The following is a 21342-nucleotide window of genomic DNA, read 5'->3' on the forward strand; positions in this document are numbered from 1 at the left end:
CACAATATAGAGTTGTACAATGTCGGCACATGTAAATTTGTGTGTGGGGACCCCAATGAAGAAAGGATTTGTTCTTTATGCTGAAGATAAAAGGTAGTTGAAGAAGGCTCAAATTAGAAGAGATAATCTTGCTGGGTTTCTAAGATTGGCTAGTTCAACTAGTTCTAAATGCACACATTTAATGAAGTCTACATCAATATTATACATAGAGTTGGAAATGAATGAAGTGCTTATGAGAATAATAATATGTTTGTATGGTTGGATCAGCAACAGGCAGGACACCTGTGTGGGCTGGGTTCAGATCTTTGAAGGTCTTAAATGTCACAATGAAAAGTTTATTTTCTTGCCTTCACATAACTGGACATCACTGAGGATTCTGACACAAACTCAGAAAGATGGGTGACACCATAGTGTGGAACCTGTATTGGAGTGACTTGCCCATGAGACCATATCTCAAGTTGTTGCAATAGTCAAAGCAATAAATGATGAGGGCAAGAGTTAAGTGAGAGGTAGTAGGATGAATGACTAGGGATGGATTTGAGATTTATCACAGGAGTAGAATAAGCAGAGCTTCAGGGATGATTAGAGTTTGTAGTGAGAGAGGAAGAGGATTAGAAGATGCCTTTCAGGTGGATTGTGACACCATTCAGTGAGATCCAGAAAACAGGAGGAAGGGGAGATTTAAAGGGAGAGGTGACGTTCTGTGGTTTTGAATGGTATAATTTGAGTTGTCTTAAAACTTGTGGTAGATATGGGTCCATTTTCTATGAATGCATGTGGCTGAAGCTCAGAGGAGATGTCTGAGCAGTAGATAGAACTTTAGTGGTTATTACTTTAATGATTGGACAGTGTTCATGAGTTTGAAATTGCTCCAATCAATATCTGCTCAGCTTGCCTTGGAAAAGCCACATTTGGGATCCCTGGGTGGCGCAGCGGTTTGGCGCCTGCCTTTGGCCCAGGGCGCGATCCTGGAGACCCGGGATCGAATCCCACGTCGGGCTCCCGGTGCATGGAGCCTGCTTCTCCCTCTGCCTGTGTCTCTGCCTCTCTCTCTCTCTCTCTGTGACTATCATGAATAAATAAATAAAATCTTTAAAAAAAAAAAAAAAAGGAAAAGCCACATTTAACACATGACGTGATATCTCCTGTCCTCATGGTTTGGGGTGGAAAATTAAATTAATTATAAAGCAATAACCACCAAGTATGCAGTGAATAGTAATAAATCAGTATGTAGGCAATAAAGGAATTAACAGTATGGATAGGGTTGAAAATTCCATAAATATCTATATTCCTTACATATGTAGGGAGATGCCCTTAGTCGGACATGTTGAATATTGAAACATTGTGAGATTTAAGAAACAAAACATGAGCAAAGGGAAAAATAGAGACAGAGAGGAAAACTAAGAAATAGACTCTTAACTATAGAGAACAAACAGGGTTACTGGAGGGGTGGTGGGCAGGGGAATGGGTCAAATGTGTAACAGGGATTAAGACAGGCACTTGTCATGATGCACAGTTGGTGTTGTATGGAAGTATTGAATCACTATATTGTACACCTGAAACTAATATTAATTGTATATTAACTAGCTGGAATTTAAATAAAAACTTCAAAAAAATAAAAAATAATAAAAAAAGAAACATTATGGGGCAAGGCATAGTTACCTTTAAAGGGACATGGCAAACTGGTAGGAACAATGTATCAATTGGAATCAGTTCAGCTTCAAGGGATAGAAAACTTAATATTAGTGGTTTAAACAAGATGGATGATTCTTTTGTCTCGCATAAAAGATAACTGAAGATGATAGGTCCAGAATAGTTATGGTAGTTAGTTCTACAATATTCATAGATTCATACACCTTTCAGCTAAGCATTCTGCCCTCATTCTCACAGAGTAAGAAGGTTGGTAGAGCTCTAGATATCACATTTATATTCTACACATCAGGATGGAGGAAAGGGAAAAGGGAAACTGAAAAGATGGCGGCTGGTTTGCTTCTATTTAGGACTTTCTAGAAATCCCCCAGAACATTTTTATTTCTATTTCATTGATAAGAAATTGGTTACTCAGATACACTTAGCTTCAAGAGAAGCTGGGAGCTATAGGTTTTTTTTAAATATTTAAATTCAAGTTTTAGCTGGCATACAGTGCAATATTGGTTTCAGGAGCAGAATTCAATAATTCATCAACAGTAGCCAAATTGTGGAGAAAGCCTAAATGTTCATCAACTGATGAATAGATAAAGAAGATAAGGCATATATATATTTATTTATAAATATATAAAACTTAGTATTTATAAAACTTAGCCATCAAAAAGAATGAAATCTTGCCATTTGCAATGATGTGGATGGAGATAGAGAGTATTATGCTAAGTGAAATAAGTCAGTCTGGGACTATAGTTTTTTAGCTAGATATGTTGCCACTTAAATACAATTCCATAATCTATACCAAAGAAGATTGCGAGAATAGATAATGGTAAAGATAGCTAGCAATCTCTACCACAGGACATAATACCAATTTGGCCACATTTGTTGTAAAGAAATACTGAACGGAAAGAATCAACTAGAAGTGCCATGGGAGGACTTCCAGTCTGATAAGCAGAACATAATATTTTAGGAAGGATTGTCCAGGCAAACACTTGACATCAGAAAGATCTAACATGAGTTGCCAGGAATGGTCTCACAGGCATTTAGAGAATAGTAAAGAAAAATATGGGAACAAGTAATGTATAGAAAGCAATCCAATCAAGTTGTGTATACCAGAAAGGTCAATCAGTAGGTAGAAGGGCCCCAGTCACAGTATCCCATTGCAAGATATGATACTAAGCCATGGATGGTGGTGGTGATCATAGAGGACATTGACTGACAAAAAACACAGCAAAGTCTAAGTCCTAAAAAGAGTGAGGTACTAAGCGGATGTCTAAGGCAGAAGCATAGGTCCAGAACTGAGACACAAGTTAAGGGTGGAATAGCAAAATGACAGACTGGTTGTTGAGTCCCCATGAGGGACCTTAGAAGAGTGGTTTTCCAAAATTTTGTGTTTCACATACAAAGTATATTTTTTTCAAAGTGAACTTTGCCATAATGTTGGCAACTTTTTATTTGCTAAGTAAGGATGTGTTAATAACAGAACAAACAACCGTCCACAATTTATAAACCGTATTATTTCACTGTGACTATTTTCAGGTAAAAAATTAGAAAACAAATTCAAAACAAAGAAAAATTCTTGTCCACAATTCAAAGTGTACAGAAGAATGGGCAATAAAAAGGTCCCCCCCCCACCCCTCTTCCTTCATCACTCAGTTTCCTTCTCTGGAGGCAGCCACTGTTATCTGTTCTTTGGACATCCTCCCAGAGATATTCTATGTATAAGTAAACAAATACATGTTTGTGTATAACATTCTATACCTACTGTTTTTGCTAAAAAGGGCATGTTGAAAAGCATTGTATGTCGGTACGTAGAGAATTTTCTAATTCTTGTTCTATCTGCATAGTGGTCCATTGTATGGATTTACAAATTTAACAGTCATTTATTAATGGGCTTTTTAGTATTTCCAACTATTTGCTATTCTAAATAGTGCTTCAGTGAATTGGCTTTGAATGAAACTGAATCTGAAGAGCTCATTACTTTCATTTCTTTTCCTTGCCACACAGACTGGTAAAAACTTTACCAGTACCAGCACCTTTTTGTGTGCTGGGGAAACACTTTTCTGCAGTTCTCTACATCCTTGAAGTCATTCAGGCTTGTGAAATGGGCCATTTGTTTTTGGCTGTCAGTCACCTCCTTTATGAAAATGTGGAATCTATCCAAAAAGGTGGTCTATCTAACCAAGCAGGGCCTTAGTTTCTGTTTCCAACTGCCTGTTATACTGTTTTTCCCATGTTGAAATATTTTTCCTATTTGGTTTTTCCTATTGTCATCTGCAACCAGTCTCTCCCATGACACAAAGAGGTTTGATATAGCTAGACATGGGATAATTGAAGATGTGAGATGTAGTAACAAAAGGACAAGACTTTGAATACTATTCAGGCATTTGGGTGGATCTGGCACAGGGAGAGAAGGCCTTCATCCCCTAGTGTTAGGATATATTAGGCATCCTTTTTGTACATCCTGGCTTCGCTTATACATTATTCTAGCTGTCATTGTGATGATCAGCTATGTGGGTTCCAACATACTTCATGCAGGTGCAACCAGACAATACCTCACCTCATGCCTTCATTGTATGCCTCTTAACTCCTCAAGTTGGGATCTACTAGTAGATACTACTGTGAGACCATTGCTTGTGTGTGTGTGTGTGTGTACAACCTATAAGCATGAAGGACTGGGTGAATGGGTGAATCTTTATCCATTGGGAGATAGGAGTGGTGGCTAAATTCACTCCCCTGGAAGCAGTGCCAAATAGTGGTTAAGGGTCCTGGAATCATGAAATTTGACCTCAAATCCTGGTTCCACCATTTATATGCTTTGTGACCATGGGAAAGTTGCTTAACCTCCCTGGGCCTTAGTTTCTTCATCTGCTAGTATGGATAAGATTAATATATACCCGAGGGTTGGTGTGTGGACTCGATGAGATCACGTATATAAGGCATATAGCACACAGTAGGACATGAAGTACTTAGGGAAAGTTGGTTAATAATGATCTATTTACCACATCATTGGCTTCCAATTGGCCTTCCAAAATTTGGAAAAAACTCATCCCTCTGTTTCCATCCATGAGTGGGATGGAGTTTATACAACTTCTTAAAAAAATTCAACTGGATTAAGCAAAGAGTTTCACTTAGCTGAGATCAGCTCAATAGCACATCCTTGAATTGGTCTTCCCTGCTTTCTTGATTCATTATCCATGCCCTTCTTCTTTATTCTCTGAAGTTGTACTCCCAATATAATATCTACCCTTAAGTATTCTGCCTCTAACCTTGGTAGTGATATGAGACAAGACCTTATAGGCAGGTGGTCATCACTCAGGAATTTTGACAGCAGAAAGGTGCACTCCAGGTCAAATAGGGTCCTAGTCTCTGGAAGAAGGAGGGAATATCGCTTGTAAGAGTGAGGCTTCTAATGAGTCCTAGAAGGCCTAGACTAGTAGGCAGCTGACCATGACCCAAAGAACTAATTGGGAAAAGGTAATGGAAGTTAACTGGGACAAAGGGTCAAATATGGAATAGAAGTTGATTATTCTGATATTAAATCAAAAAAGTTTTTAGAGTTTCCTATATACTCCTTGCCTAAGTTCAAGATTGAAATTAGGGTGGGGATCACTATGTAGACAGGTAGGCAAAGTAATCCCTGCTATGTGGAAAGAAGTATTTCACAAACCAAAGACTGGTAATAACATAGAAATTGACAAGAAAGGCAGCATTCCTATATTTAGATGATCCCCTGGTAGATGAGAAGAAACAAGTAATATACTCCTCATGTAGATCCCATGTTCCTTGGCTTAGCATTTCATTTTATGACCCATATGAATTTCTTCACCTGTTTGATTAGAATTCTTGAACATGCCACCAAAATGTGTGGCAATCATTTTGCATTACAATTTACTTTAAGGCACAATCTTAGATGTACCATGGAAACTACACTGGATTTGTAGTCAAGACATCTGAGTGTTTAAGTTGTGTCCTTTAGTAAATCATTTGACTCTCTAACTTTCTTTTCTATTCTGAAAATGGGCCTAATATTTGCTTTACCTATCTCATAGGTTTGCTGTAAGAAATATAACATGTGAAAATAATGCATAAATTGCTAAACGTTGTGTAAATGCTAGCTACAATTACAAGAAAATATCTTTAGTACTGACGGGAATAGAGCTCCTTATATGATTTGTCTTAAGTTTTGCATATGATACAAATGCAATAGTGTTGATTTCAGGGTGCACAAATTTCATGTATTTATGATATTAGGTTACTGGGCCACTGCTTTATCCTTTCCAGCCTAATGCCAAAAATATTGTTCTCATGCCTCTCTCTATGCAGCAAATGCTTCATTATCCTCTGGGGAAGTCCCAGTTTAGATATAATTTTGTAAACAACATCATTAAGGGTAAAGAAAAGCATCACTGAGTCATTGACATGTAAGCTATAGAGTCCTGAATGATCCAAGGCAGAAATCTGTTCTCTATGGAAAACTTTATTCTTTATTTTTAGTGTTAGAGCAAAGCTTAAGAATTATAAAATAAAATGTCTAAATGTTTAAAGACTTCTGTGTGATTTTATGAACTTAAATTTTTCTCTCCTCTCATCCTCATTAAACTGTTACTTGATATCCACACTACTGTATCAGTGTCTTCTAGATGGGATTGCCCATACTTCTGACACTCAAAGGTGAGGTCTACATACTGGTAGCATTGGAACCACCTGGAAGCTTGCCAGTAATCTAGAAATCCAGAATTTCAGATTATGACCCTGACCTATTGAATCAGAATTTGCATTTCATCAAGATTCTCCACGTGATTCATAAAGCTTGAAAACCAGGGGTCTACGCTACCTTGCCTTCTTAAGTCAGCCTACTTCAATCTTCTTAACCCCTTAGGTTTTACTCCTGTGCTTCAGTCTGCTTTTATCTGAGATCCTTATGTCAATCCCTGACTCTAGCCCTCTGGACTAGTCTTTCCTTGTAGTATATATGTGCCCCCCCCACATGTCTGAAATTCCACTTTTCCTAATGCATATTTATTTACTAACCAACTTGGTATCCTTGTTGCTTTCAACATATAAATATGCACTGTGCATATTTCAGGTCTACCTCTGTAGAACACAATCTCACATCCCTACCCATTCAACTCAGTCAGTACTGGGTAAGCCAGACCAACTCCATAGGAAGGAAGGGAATAGGAAAAAGCCAATTTGGCAGTACCATGGAGGTTACCTAGAATAGATGGGGTATGCACATCTGAATCTTGTTAAATTTCTTATTCCTCTAGGCTTAGATTTTCAGCAGTCATCTGATCCTTTTCAGAGTATAAGCTCCTGGAAGAGGGGCGCCTGGGTGCCTCAGTGGTTGAGTGTCTGGCTTTGGCTCAGGTCATGATTCCGGGATCCCAGGATTGAGTCCTGCATTGGGCTCCCTGGAGTGGGCCTGCTTCTCCCTCTGCCTGTGTCTCATGAATAAGTAAGTAGAATCTTTAAAAAAAAAAGCCCCTGGAAAATACAGAGATTAGAGATCTCCCTTTACTTTCTGCACTCCCATTTCTGTTTGTGGGCAGAGAAGTGCCCACAAAACAAAACAGTAGCTGATCCAAAAATCATTCTTATCTGGCTCTGTAAATTACAAACTTGTTGCAGCAAACATACCAAAATAAATGGAATACTAGGCAGAATGTGGAGTGTGCCTCCCTGCCATATTTTTTCATCAGGTGAACACCATGACTACGTAGGTGCTTCAGAGCTAGTATGTGAAATTCGTTGCTCTTAGTGGGTTAGCATCACAAGTGTTTGTAGCTTTCCCTTCTCTGGGAAGGGGCAGTTTATAAGCAAGGGCATACTGTTTCATTTGTATATAAAAGAACAGTTTCCCTCCTTAAGTGGTACCTATCTCTATCCAAGTGGACTTCTCTATCCAATGTTCTAGCACCTGCTTTTCCTTGGTTATGATTAACATCAGTGAAAAATAAACTCATGCACTAGAGAACCATCTTAGGGATCCATGTTCTTAAACATGAAACTGTCATGGAAAAAATTGTTTGATGACAACTGACCTCCATTTAATTGGGCCTGAGATTGGTTGGTTCATCTTTTATTCAATTCTGTTTTGTAGACAATTGTGAAAGAGCAAAGAACTGGTGACTCTTTAAAAGGATGCTGGACAAGGTACCTACAGCCATCAGACCATTATCTTTCCTTTGATCACCTTCATTAGGGCATCTTTGAACATCCTTGTTTTTCAGAGTGTAAGTGAGTGGGTTCCAAATGGGTGTTATAGCCCCATACAACACTGAGATGATCTTATCCTGGGACAATTGAGAGTGTGGGCACATGTACATGAAGACTGTTTTCCCATCATAAATGATGACCACAGTCAAGTGGAAGCCACAGGTAGAAAAAGCCTTGAGTCTGGCCTCTGCAAAATGGATCTTCAGGATAACTACAGCAATATGGAGATTGCTTCTTATGAAATTGCATGCAATCCTTGCCTGGCATAACTATACTATCCTGTAGCTAAATTAGAACTCAAAGAACCAATGTGAATCATAAGAATACTGAAGTAGGGGCATTTTAGTTTTGGTTTGACCATGTACTTGCTGTGTGACCTAAGTGAGCTGTGGTCTCATTATCTGTAGACTGAGGAAAACATACATATCTTTCCTACCTCACATAACTGTAAAGTCCTAACAAGATAATGGGTTGGGAAATGCTGTGAAAATTATAAAGATATGCAGACATAAAAGTGATGATTGTTTCTGAATGAAGAAATATGACTAAGATTTCTCCTAATTTAACCTTATCATTGTGTTTCAAGGTATAAGGGAATCTAGGAAGTCAGTGGTTGCATTTATAAGCACCTTTCCTTTCCCTTCAATGCTAGAAACAATATTCAGCCAGAGAAGAGCTTTATAAACAGTTTAAGTATTGGAACAAATCTCCCACCATCTTCGAATTCCTGTCAGTAAGCCCTTATAAGAGCAATATAATAGGCCATTCAAGCTAAGGCTTCAGCATTTGAGAAGAACAGGGAGGAGAGTTTAAAGAAGTGCAATGTTGAATGATGTCCTCCAAGATTCTTCACTCCTTTAATTGAACCTACTGAGGATAATTGATTCAGTCAGGGGCCATACATAAGTAAAAACTAACTTTAAAAACGTTAATGGTTTTGTTTGTCAACCCCCCAAAAAGTGATTTTAAAGTGTTCAACCTAACTTTTTCTTTGTGAACTTAAAAAGACTTCTTTTTTAAAGAAGCCTAACACTTCTTTATATAAGACTTGCTGCACAAAAGCTAGCTTAAATATACATTATTCTAAGTTGTTTTCATTGCTAGGAATGTGTTCTGAATATAGATCTCCTGAATACTGATGCCTATATATATATATTTTTATAATTATATATATATATATATATATATATATATATATATAGCAAGGGAATACTGTTTCATTTCTATATATATATATTACATTTACATATATTTTAAAAAATAAGGTCAATTTATTCAGCCACTTGGTGTAACTAAGGATATCAAGCATGAAATTTATGTTTAGTTTCTAGTTCAGGGCCATCACTGAGAGACAATAGAAAGTGAGAGCTAAGAATGAAGAATGGAGAGAAAAGACAGTGTCAGTATCAAGAATGAGAGGGGGATCCCTGGGCGTCTCAGTGGTTTAGTGTCCGCCTTCCGCCCAGGGCGTGATCCTGGAGTCCCAGGATCGAGTCCCTCATTGGGCTTCCTGCGTGGAGCCTGTTTCTCCCTCTGCCTGCATCTCTGCCTCTCTCTCTCTGTGTCTCTCATGAATAGATAAATACAAATCTTTAAAAAATAAAAGAATGAGATATAGCAGAGAATAGTTGTGTTGTGTCACATAAAAGTAGAATGAGGACTGGGAGAAAGTGAAAGGGAGGGCATATTTAAGCTGAGTAGGAGGACAGGTTTTCTCTCTAGATAACTACAGTTATCTAATATGACGGAAGAAGCAGTTTTGTAAATTAGTGAGCTCACCCCCACATCGATGCAACATTCAATTTTAGTCTGGTCAGCAGTAGAGTAGACAGATTCTCTGTATTAGACCACAGACTGAACTGGGCCTAGTCAGTACAACTGGAGAATCTATGACATCATAATTATGAGGAAGAAGACATGGCAGAGACAAACAGAAGTACAGACAAAGCAGAGGGAGAGAAGAGACATCTAGGAGAAAGAGAGGTCTAGGGAGTGAAGCTAGGGGAATATGGAGAAAGAAAATAAGCAAAGAGATGGAAAGAGAGAAGTAACCATGCTTATCAAAGGGGAGGCAGGGCACTGATTAAGCAACGTCCCTTTCCCACCACGTTTTTAATTCAGGGTTATCGTCATAAGTTTTCTCCACTTTCACACTCCCTATTAGCTCTTCAATTCAATGCATCTTTTAAGAGAATTCACTTTATTGCAGCATGATTGACTACAAAAAGCTGTACATATTTAATATATACAACTTGATGAGTTTGGAGGTAAGTATATACATGTGAAACCATTACCACAATCTAAGCCATAAATGTATCACCTCCAAAATTTCCTTCCTGCCCTCTTTATCATTATGGTTATTATTAGTGATATTATACAACATAAGATCTACTCTCTTACTAATTTTTAAAGCATACTATATACTATTGTAAACTATAGTCTCTATGTGGTATGGTAGATCTCTCAGACTGATGATCCAGAAATCCCACTTCTACTTCCAAGGGAATTTAAATCAGGATCTCAAAGAGATATCTGCATCTCCATGTTCATTATGGCATTGTTCACAATAGCCAAAACATGAGAGCAACCTAAATGCCCATTAGTGAATGATGGATAAAGAAAATATGCTATATATGAGGAAGTCAGGATCCATGGGAACAAGCCTCAAGTAAAAAACATTGTATATCTGGGGTGCTTTCTGCCTGTGGCTGTGGTTAAACTACTCTTGCACAGCAGAACCAGGATGACTGAATGCATCCCTGGTTACAAGCCGGACTTAAAATAGAGGACACTCAGGCTCTGAAAAACACCAATGAGCTGCCTGGGTTGCCTTCCAACCAATCAGGAGGGAGCTTTCTTCTGTTTGGGGAGACCAGCCGGACTATTCTCTGTTGTTGTTCTGTCTTCCTTCTACTCAAAGGTAGCCCCAGTAAAGCCTTACATGTGCCTTTGCTCTTGGGGTCCAGCCTCATTTTTATGGTTGTCAGGCCCAAGAACCCAAATCCAGTAACATACACATACAATGTAATACTAGTCAGCTTAAAAAAGAAGGAATTCCTGCTATTTGTGACAACACAGATAAATCTGGAAGGTGTTAATGCTAAATGAAATAAACCAGGCACAGAAAGACAAATACTACATGATTCTACTTACACGAGAAACCTAAAATAGTCAAACTCCTACAAGCAGAGAGTAGAATGATGGTTGCCAGAGACTGGGAAGAAGGAGAAATAGAGCAGCACCAGTCAAAGAGTACAAAGTTTCAGTTGTACAGGATGAGTAGGTCAACTCCCAGTTTTTGTTTCCATCACACAACTGAACCTATTAAAAGTGACCAAATGTACTACAAATGGCTGAATCTAATGTTCTTTCTCTGTCTTTAATTTTATCTAGTATTTCTTACCATTTTCACTTCTTGAAAGTTTTTCTTCCCTGTCTTCTAAGATTCATTTTCTCTCAATTCACTCCTTACCTTTTTGTTTATTCTTTTACTATGTCAGCTCCCTCTTCTTTCTGACTTCTAAATATACACATTTCTAAAATTTACATAGCATTCAAGATAAGTTAGCTTACTGTATAGCAACAAACAACTCCCGAATTTTGAATGGACTGAAACAACAAAAGTTTATTTCTTGCTCATGCTATAAATCTATCAGCAGTGTGTCTCTGCTCACTGAAGTTACCTAGGGACCCAGACTGATTAAAATTCTTGATGCATGCTTTAATGATTGTTAAGGCAGGAGAAAAGAGGCATGTTGAACCATGTATTACCTCTTTAAGTTTCTGCTTACAAGTGATATCTTTTATCCATGTTTAGTTGGCTAAAGCTATCATATGGCAGTGATGTTATGTGTCTGGTAAATGGCAATGATGTCATATATCCAATAAAATGTGAGAATAGAGTGCTTTTGAAAGACTCTAATGATCATCATATATTCCTCTCTAATTCCTATAACTTTATTCTTTCCATAGGTGGTCAAATCTGGCTTTATGACTATGTATGGTTCTTTGTATTTATGGCTTCCAAATCTTAAAGCTACGGCCATTATCTTTCTTTAGCCAAAAAGTCTTATGTCTGTTTGGCGCCCCAAGCCCCAGACTGTTGGAAACTAAAATAAAAAAATTGAAATATACTTGAAATAAAACTATTGTTTTTATTTCCTACATCTAATGGCACCTGAATTTTCCCAATAAATCAGGTTGGGAACCTTAGTCATCATCCTTCTTTCCTTAAATTTCTTATATCAGTCACTATGGATTGGTGGTTTTTACCACTTCATTATGTCTTGTGGCTCCTCTTCTTCCCTGCTACAGATTCCTTTGTTGAAGTCTTCTTTGTATCTCTCACATGGACTCTTGCAATAGGTTGCAAATTAGATTTTACCTTTTTCCATATATGCATCCTAATGTTTATAGCAGCATTATCAAAAATAGCCAAAATATGGAAAAAGCCCAAGTTCATTCATATTCATTGATGAATGAATAAAGAAGATGTGGTACACACACACACACACACAATGGAAATGGAATATTACTCAGTCATCAATAAGAATGAAATCTTATCATTTGCAATGACATGGATGGAGCCAGAGTATTATGCTAAGTGAAATAAGTCAGAGGAAGACAAATACCATATGATTACACTCATATGTGGAATTTAAGAAACAAAATGAACTAGCAAAGGGGAAAAGAGAGAGGGGCAAACTAAGAACAAACTGATGGTTACCAGAGGATGGGTGAAACAGGTGATGGAGATTAAGGAGTGCATTTGTGAAGAGCATCTGGTGTTGTATGGAAGTGCTGAATCACTAAATTGTACACCTGAAACTAATGTTACACTGCGCATTAACAAACTGGATTTTACAAGACCAGAAGAACTGTGGAACAGATCAACAAAACCAGGAAAGAATTGGAAAGACTTAATAAGATAGATAAACCATTATCCAGCCTTATTAAAAAGAAGAGAGAGAAGACTCAAATTAATAAAATCATGAATGAGAAAGGAGAGATCACTACCAACACCAAGGAAATACAAACGATTTTAAAAACATATTATGAACAGCTATACAGCAATAAATTAGGCAATCTAGAAGAAATGGACGCATTCCTGGAAAGCCACAAACTACCAAAACTGGAACAGGAAGAAATAGAAAACCTGAACAGGCCAATAACCAGGGAGGAAATTGAAGCAGTCATCAAAAACCTCCCAAGACACAAAAGTCCAGGGCCAGATGGTATCCCAGGGGAATTCTATCAAACGTTTAAAGAAGAAACCATACCTACTCTACTAAAGCTGTTTGGAAAGATAGAAAGAGATGGAGTACTTCCAAATTCGTTCTATGAGGCCAGCATCACCTTAATTCCAAACCAGACAAAGACCCCACCAAAAAGGAGAATTATAGACCAATATCCCTGATGAACATGGATGCAAACATTCTCAACAAGATACTAGCCAATAGGATCCAACAGTACATTAACATTAAGAAATTATTCACCATGACTAAGTAGGATTTATTCCCAGGACACAAGGCTGGTTCAAGACTCGTAAAACAATCAATGTGATTCATAATATCAGCAAGAGAAAAACCAAGAACCATATGATCCTCTCATTAGATGCAGAGGAAGCATTTGACAAAATACAGCATCCATTCCTGATCAAAACTCTTCAGAGTGTAGGGATAGGGGGAGCATTCCTCAACATCTTAAAAGCCATCTACGAAAAGACCACAGCAAATATAATTCTCAATGGGGAAGCACTGGGAGCCTTTCCCCTAAGATCAGGAACAAGACAGGGATGTCCCCTCTCACCACTGCTGTTCAACATAGTACTGGAAGTCCTAGCCTCAGCAATCAGACAACAAAAATACATTAAAGGCATTCAAATTGGTAAAGAAGAAGTCTTCAATAAATGGTGCTGGGAAAATTGGACATCCACATGCAGAAGAATGAAACTAGACCACTGTCTTTCACCATACACAAAGATAAACTCAAAATGTATGAAAGATCTAAATGTGAGACAAGATTCCATCAAAATCCTAGAGGAGAACACAGGCAACACCCTTTTTGAACTCGGCCACAGTAACTTCTTGCAAGATACATCCACGAAGGCAAAAGAAACAAAAGCAAAAATGAACTATTGGGACTTCATCAAGATAAGAAGCTTTTGCACAGCAAAAGAAACAGTCAACAAAACTAAAAGACAACCTACAGAATGGGAGAAGATATTTGCAAATGACGTATCAGATAAAGGGCTAGTTTCCAAGATCTATAAAGAACTTATTAAACTCAAGAGCAAAGAAACAAACAACCCAATCATGAAATGGGCAAAAGACATGAGCAGAAATCTCACAGAGGAAGACATAGACATGGCCAACAAGCACACTAGAAAATGCTCTGCATAGCTGGCCATCAGGGAAATACAAATCAAAACCACAATGAGATACCACCTCACACCAGTGAGAATGGGGAAAATTAACAAGGCAGGAAACACAAAAGTTGGAAAGGATGCGGAGAAAAGGGAACCCTCTTACACTGTTGGTGGGAATGTGAACTGGTGCAGCCACTCTGGAAAACTGTGTGGAGGTTCCTCAAAGAGTTAAAAATAGAACTGCCCTACGACCCAGCAATTGCACTGTTGGGGATTTACCCCAAAGATACAGATGCAATGAAACGCCGGGACACCTGCACCCCAATGTTTATAGCAGCAATGTCCACAATAGTCAAACTGTGGAAGGAGCCTCGGTGTCCAACGAAAGATGAATGGATAAAGAAGATGTGGTTTATGTATACAATGGAATATTACTCAGCCATTAGAAATGACAAATACCCACCATTTGCTTCGACGTGGATGGAACTGGAGGGTATCATGCTGAGTGAAATAAGTCAATCAGAGAAGGACAAACATATATTCTCATTCATTTGGGGAATATAAGTAATAGTGAAAGGGAATAGAAGGGAAGGGAGAAGAAGTGGGTAGGAAATATCAGAAAGGGAGACAGAACATAAAGACTCCTGACTCTGGGAAACAAACTAGGGGTGATGGAAGGGGAGGAGGGTGCGGGTGGGGGTGAATGGGTGACGGGCACTGAGGGGGGCACTTGTTGGGATGAGCACTGGGTGTTATTCCGTATGTTGGCAAATTGAACACCAATAAAAAATAAATTTATTATTTAAAAAAACTGGATTTTAAATAAAAGCTAAAAACAAGATTTTACCTTTTTCATCTTCCCTGGATACTTTTTTTCCAGAATAATCTTATATTTTGATTATATCGCTCCGTTTCCAAAACCCTTTGATTCTCACCACCTCCAAAATGAAGTCGTAACTTCTTAGCCTGACATTCAGTACCCTTCATTATCATTTATTACCTGTCCTACCTAATCTTCCTGGAATGCAGAATTTTCAGTGCAAAAATCTGGAAAATCACAGGCAAACTAGGATGAGTTGCCTCCCTAGTTTTGACATACTCAGCATTCTCCAGACATGCCACTTTCTATGACTTTGCTTACATCCCTCTGACCAGAATGGCTATCCATCCATTTCTCTCCATCAAAATTCTAGCCATTTATTTCTCAATGTCTTCCAAGTATTCTTTCTCCTAAGTCAGAATTAATATTTTCCTTTAGAGCTCTCACAGTAGTTTGGTTTTTTCCTCATCTGTTATAACACATACCACTTTCTTCAATAAATTGCAATTAATGGAGTATATACAGTACGTATTCATCTCCTTCTCTAGGTTGTAAACTCTTTGAGGGCAGAACCACATATCATTTATCTCCATACCTGGCATAATGCTTTATCTACAATAGGGAATACATAAATACTTGTTTGATGAAAGTTGGAGATCAAAGAGAAGGTTGAGGGCAAGGAAATAAACAAATGTGGGCGTAGAGGGGTTATAGAGTTTGGAAGAGACAGGAAATGGGAGAATCTCAAGCATGTCCAGCTCTTTACTCCTGCAGTAATATCACACCCATTTTTCCTAATAACCATCCAAAATAACCAGTAATTTACTTTAGTAATTGGTTTTCATAAAAAGTAATTGGTTTTCATCAACTTCTTACTAATTACCTGGTCTTGTTTACTGTTTACCTCTGCTAGAAACACTATGTACCTACTGCTCTCTACCAGCCAACATTATACAACTGTCTAGTCTCTATTTTCAGAAGCTCTTACCCCCATATCACTTTTAGCTTGTCACTTTTTATCCATCCATAGTAAGCATCCTCTACCCCCACCCACTCTACCCCTAAAACTTTTACCAGTACTGATACAGGAAAATTTGTGCTTCCTCACTTCTGCTAATAATCTTGAGTCCTAACCCACTAATAACTTATTTCTGGGCCATATAATAATAGGATATTCTATAATATTACACTTGCAGAATGAAGTGTTGGGGTAAAAAAACACCTAAACATTAGAAATTTGTTCCTCCATTTTAATATCTTTTGTCTCTGTGTGCTGGTCTTAATTTGGAGAAGTGGGAGTTATGGGGGAGCTTGCATTATTGTGGCCTTGATCTACCTCATAGGTCATGGCCCCCCTTTACTAAACTAAGCTGTTCTTCTCTTTAAGTAAATTAAACAAATGGATATTGAACATCTGTAATGTGTGTGACACTGTGCTACCTACTGCGTTCTTGACAATACTCTAAAAAAACCAAACAAACAATACTCTGCACATACTTCTATTAGAGCATTCTGTGTATTAAATTACAGCTGTTGGTTTAGATTTTGTTTTTTTCACTAAACTGAGAGTGAGAATATGTTTTTTTCAAGTGTATCCAGTGCTCAATACAGTGTCAAGGACAAAAAGGGTGCTCAATAAATGTTGGAAGAATAAATGTATAGGTACTTAAAAACAAAAGCAGAAGAAATCAATGAGAGACATGATCCCTGCTCTGGATGAGGTCACCAACAAGCAGGTAGAAAGGGAGAAGAGCTCTGAATATAAATAATTTTTTTTTTTTTTTTTTTGCTTTTTTTTTTTTTTATTTTTAATTTATTTTTTATTGGTGTTCAATTTACTAACATACAGAATAACACCCAGTGCCCGTCACCCATTCACTCCCACCCCCCGCCCTCCTCCCCTTCTACCACCCCTAGTTCGTTTCCCAGAGTTAGCACCAGACAAACAAGTCTGTTTTGTTTTGTAGAACCCAGTGAAAAACTGAGAGACTCATTTTGCCCAGGGTATCTTGAGTCTTTTTACATTTGAACTCAATGAAACTTTGGAGGATGACTTAATTAAGTCATAATGGCTTATGAAAGGTTTATCTTTGGTCCTGATTTTCCCATATTGTCATCCAACTTAGGCTTTTATTTTGTTCTAGAAATTCAAGATTTAATGGCCAGTTTCATTTTTATGCTAACCAATATTTTTTTGTCACCATGGATAGAGGGACTAATATTAAAAATCAAAGTAGGTTTGTTGTTTTTGTTGGGAGAGGAAGAGGAAAAATGAGAAAGAAGAGGTATGGTACTTAAATATTTTGAGTCTAACACTGATGCAGATATACTGACAAGTATGAGTGAGTTTTTAGGAACACCATGATGGAACATTAGAGCTGGGAATATCTTGGATAACTGAATTATGAAGGCCAATGTGATGTTTAAGGGTATGGGCTGTGTAGACAGACATGGTTTTGAATCTTGGCCCTGCTACTTCTATGTAACCTTGGCCAAACCATCTAACTTCTCCGAATTTTATTTTTGTCATCTGTAAAATAATTTGTATGTTAGAATGATGTTATAAATATTAAATGAAATAATACATAAAAATTATCCTTAGCATACAGTAAGCACTCAGTAAATTTATTTCTATTCTTCTATTATTGCAGGAGCCTGAATATAATTCTCAGGTGACACAGGCATTGACTACAAGTTCAGCAAAATGGCATTTTAGTTTATTCCAGGCCTGAGACTCTGAGTTTATACTTCTTTGTCTGGGGGAAAGTAAACTTTACTCACCAATGCCTGTGCTGATCAGATAACCTCACACAGCCCAGACACACTGCATAATTCTCCGACAGCAATAACTCAGCTCGCAGTTCCCAGGCAGAGATTTGGGAGAAAGTCCAATATCCGGGAAGCACTAGGATCTACAACTTCCTGTGGCCTGCCTAGTGAAATTTGACCAGATAAGAAGAGTTAATAAGAAGCTCTCGAGATAGAAAATCTTTTATCTCTGAATGTGGATATATTGATGTTAAATACCTGAATGGATGAGGTTAATTTGAATAATCTTCTATTGTTGCAAGAAATATGGAAAAGTGCTCAGGAAAACTTGAAAAACTCTTCACACTTACAGCATGAACTGAAAGAAGTCTTTTATTATTCTGAAAAATGACAACTCCACTGTTTTGCGTAAGGGTAGAAACTTTTAAGGGCTGGACCCTTAGGCACCCCATTGTGGTGCCTAGAAAGAAATCAAGACTCATATTTTGGACCTGCCTTCTGTAACACTTTGCAAATCATGCCAGATTCTCATCAAGGCTGAACATTTTACCTTGAGGTCCCTAAATATTTCCAACTACAATTAATGACTTGAAATAAACATTGCAATGAAAGTATTTAATGGCTATAAATTCAATCACCAAGAAGTTCTTCTCTTTTGAATACTCAAAGAATAGGATCCCTGGGCAATGACTTATTATTTCCCTTGCCTGCACTGCAATGATTACAGAGACTGTCCAGGTAAATATTTTGATAACTAGATTCTCCTAGTGATCCCTCCTTCCTTTCTTATCTTGAAACAATTTTGTAACTGTGATCATATGTCCCCTTTTCTCCTGTCATCGTGCGGGGGTGAGGGGGGGAATTTACTATAAAATGTCAGAAGCTGTATTCATGGCTCAAACTCCCTTTGTAAGCAAACCCAAGTTACAGGCCTGATAAAGATTTAGCAAGAGAGCAGCATAGCTTAGTATTTGAGTAAGATCTCTGATGTCAGGCAATCCTGAGTTGAATTCCCAGCTCTGCCACTTAGTAATTGTGTCACTTCTGTACATTTAAGTTTCTTCATCCGGAAAATGGATATGATTATAGTTATACTTATCTACTAGGGTTGTTTTGAGATTAAATAAAAACAATTCACAGCAGTGTTTGATTAAAATGTTCAGTAAATAGTAGCTACTGTTATTATTGAAAGCAGATTTCCCCAAGTTCACAAGATGAGAGGATGTAGTGGAAGTAGTAACTGTGAATATAAGTACTTTATGAAGTATGAGGTAGTTCTGAGAGTATACCATTGATTATTCAGTTGAGTTGGGCTGCAACTGAGTCCCATAGGACCTCTGCAACTCCTAGGGCTACAGCTATATTAAAGGATGCTTGGGCTTTTTTTGCAATGGGTTTGCCACCAGAACACAGGTGTCGTGAAAACCACCGCTAAATCTAAACCAAAATGGGAAAGGAAGAGACTCACATCAATATCGTTTTCATTGGACATGTAGATTCGGGCAAGTCTACCACTACTGGCCATCTGATCTACAAATGTGGTGGGATCAACAAAAGAACTATCGAAATATTTGAGAAGGAGGCTGCTGAGATGAGAAAAGGCTCCTTCAAGTATGCCTGGGTCTTGGATAAACTGAAAGCTGAATGTGAATGTGGTATCACCATTGATATCTTCCTGTGGAAATTCAAGACCAGCAAGCATTCTGTGACCATCATTGATGCCCCAGGACATAGAGACTTTATCAAAAACATGATTACAGGCACATCTCAGGCTGACTGTGCTGTCCTGATTGTTGCTGCTGGTGTTGGTGAATTTGAAGCAGGTATCTCTAAAAATGGGCAGACCTGTGAGCATGCCCTTCTGGCTTACACACTGGGTGTAAAACAACTAATTGTTGGTGTTAACAAAATGGATTCCTGAACCACCCTACAGCCAGAAGAGATACGAGGAAATCGTTAAGGAAGTCAGCACCTACATTAAGAAAATTGGCTACAACTCTGACACAGTAGCATTTGTGCCAATTTCTGGTTGGAATGGTGACAACATGCTGGAACCAAGTACTAACATGCCTTGGTTTAAGGGATGGAAAGTCACCCGTAAAGATGGGAATGCCAGTGGAACCACACTGCTTGAAGCTCTGGATTGCATTCTGCCACCAACTCGTCCAACTGATAAGCCCTTGCGTCTGCCTCTCCAGGACGTCTACAAAATTGGTGGTATTGGTACTGTCCCAGTGGGTTGAGTGGAGACTAGTGTTCTTAAGCCTGGCATGGTAGTCACCTTTGCTCCAGTCAGTGTTACAACTGAAGTCTAGTGTGTTGAAATGCACCTGAAGCTTTGAGTGAGGCTCTTCCTGGGGACAGTGTGGGCTTCAATGTCAAGAACGTATCTGTCGGAGTTCGGAGCAAGATGGCGGAGGAGTAGGGTCTCCAAATCACCTGTCTCCACCAAATTACCTAGAAAACCTTCCAATCATCCTGAAAATCTATGAATTCGGCCTGAGAATTAAAGAGAGAACACCTGGAATGCAACAGTGAGAAGAGTTCGCGCTTCTATCAAGGTAGGAAGACGGGGAAAAAGAAATAAAGAAACAAAGGCCTCCAAGGGGGAGGGGCCCGCGAGGAGCCGGGCTGAGGCCGGGGCGAGTGTCCCCAGGACAGGAGAGCCCCGTCCCGGAGAGGCAGGAGCTGCACCGACCTTCCCTGGGAAAGGGGCTCCCAGGGAGGTGGAGCAGGACCCAGGAGGGCGGGGATGCCCTCGGGCTCCCTGGGACACTAACAGACACCTGCGCCCCGGGGAGAGTGCGCCGAGCTCCCTAAGGGCTGCAGCGCGCACAGCGGGACCCGGCGGGACCCGGAGCAGCTCGGAGGGGTTCGGGCGGCGGCTCCGCGGAGGGGGCTGCGGGGCCCCGGGAGCAGCTCGGAGGGGCTCGGGCAGAGGAAGAGGCTCCGTGCGGAGGGGGCTGCGCGGTTCCAGGAGCAGCTCGGAGGGGCTCGGGCGGCAGCTCCGCGGAGGGGGCTGCGCGGCCCGGGAGCGCGAATCCACCAGCGCAGGCCCCGGAGCACAGGGCGCCGGGACACAGCCCAGGATCCCGCCTCCCCCGGGACAGGCAGAGGCCGGGAGGGCCCAGGACAGCGAGGACGCTCCTGCCCCGAGCTGAGCGGATCAGCGGCCCCGCCCCGGAGCCTCCAGGCCCTGCAGACAGAGAGCTCCCTAGTTACTGCCGGAGCTGAATCCAGGTTTCCAGAGCTGGCCCGCCACTGGGGCTGATCCTCCTGCGGCCTCACGGGGTAAACAACCTCCACTGAGCCCTGCACCAGGCAGGGGCACAGCAGCTCCCCCAACTGCTAACACCTGAAAATCAGCACAACAGGCCCCTCCCCCAGAACACCAGCTAGACTGACAACTTCCAGGAGAAGCCAAGGGACTTTTAAGGATCAGAAGATACTCCCCGGTGGTTCCTTTTTTTTTTTGGTTTTTTTTTTGTTTTGTTTTTGTTTTGTTTTGTTTTGCTTTTTGATT

General features: G+C 39.5%; 1 pseudogene; it reads left to right on the forward strand.

The window, feature by feature from the left end:
• LOC140628637 (elongation factor 1-alpha 1 pseudogene) overlaps positions 1 to 21018 on the forward strand; it is a 278649-nt pseudogene extending 257631 nt beyond the window's left edge.
• Positions 21019 to 21342: the final 324 nt, after the last annotated feature.

The sequence above is a fragment of the Canis lupus genome, chromosome X (genome assembly GCF_048164855.1).
Source record: "Canis lupus baileyi chromosome X, mCanLup2.hap1, whole genome shotgun sequence".
NCBI lineage: Eukaryota > Metazoa > Chordata > Mammalia > Carnivora > Canidae > Canis > Canis lupus.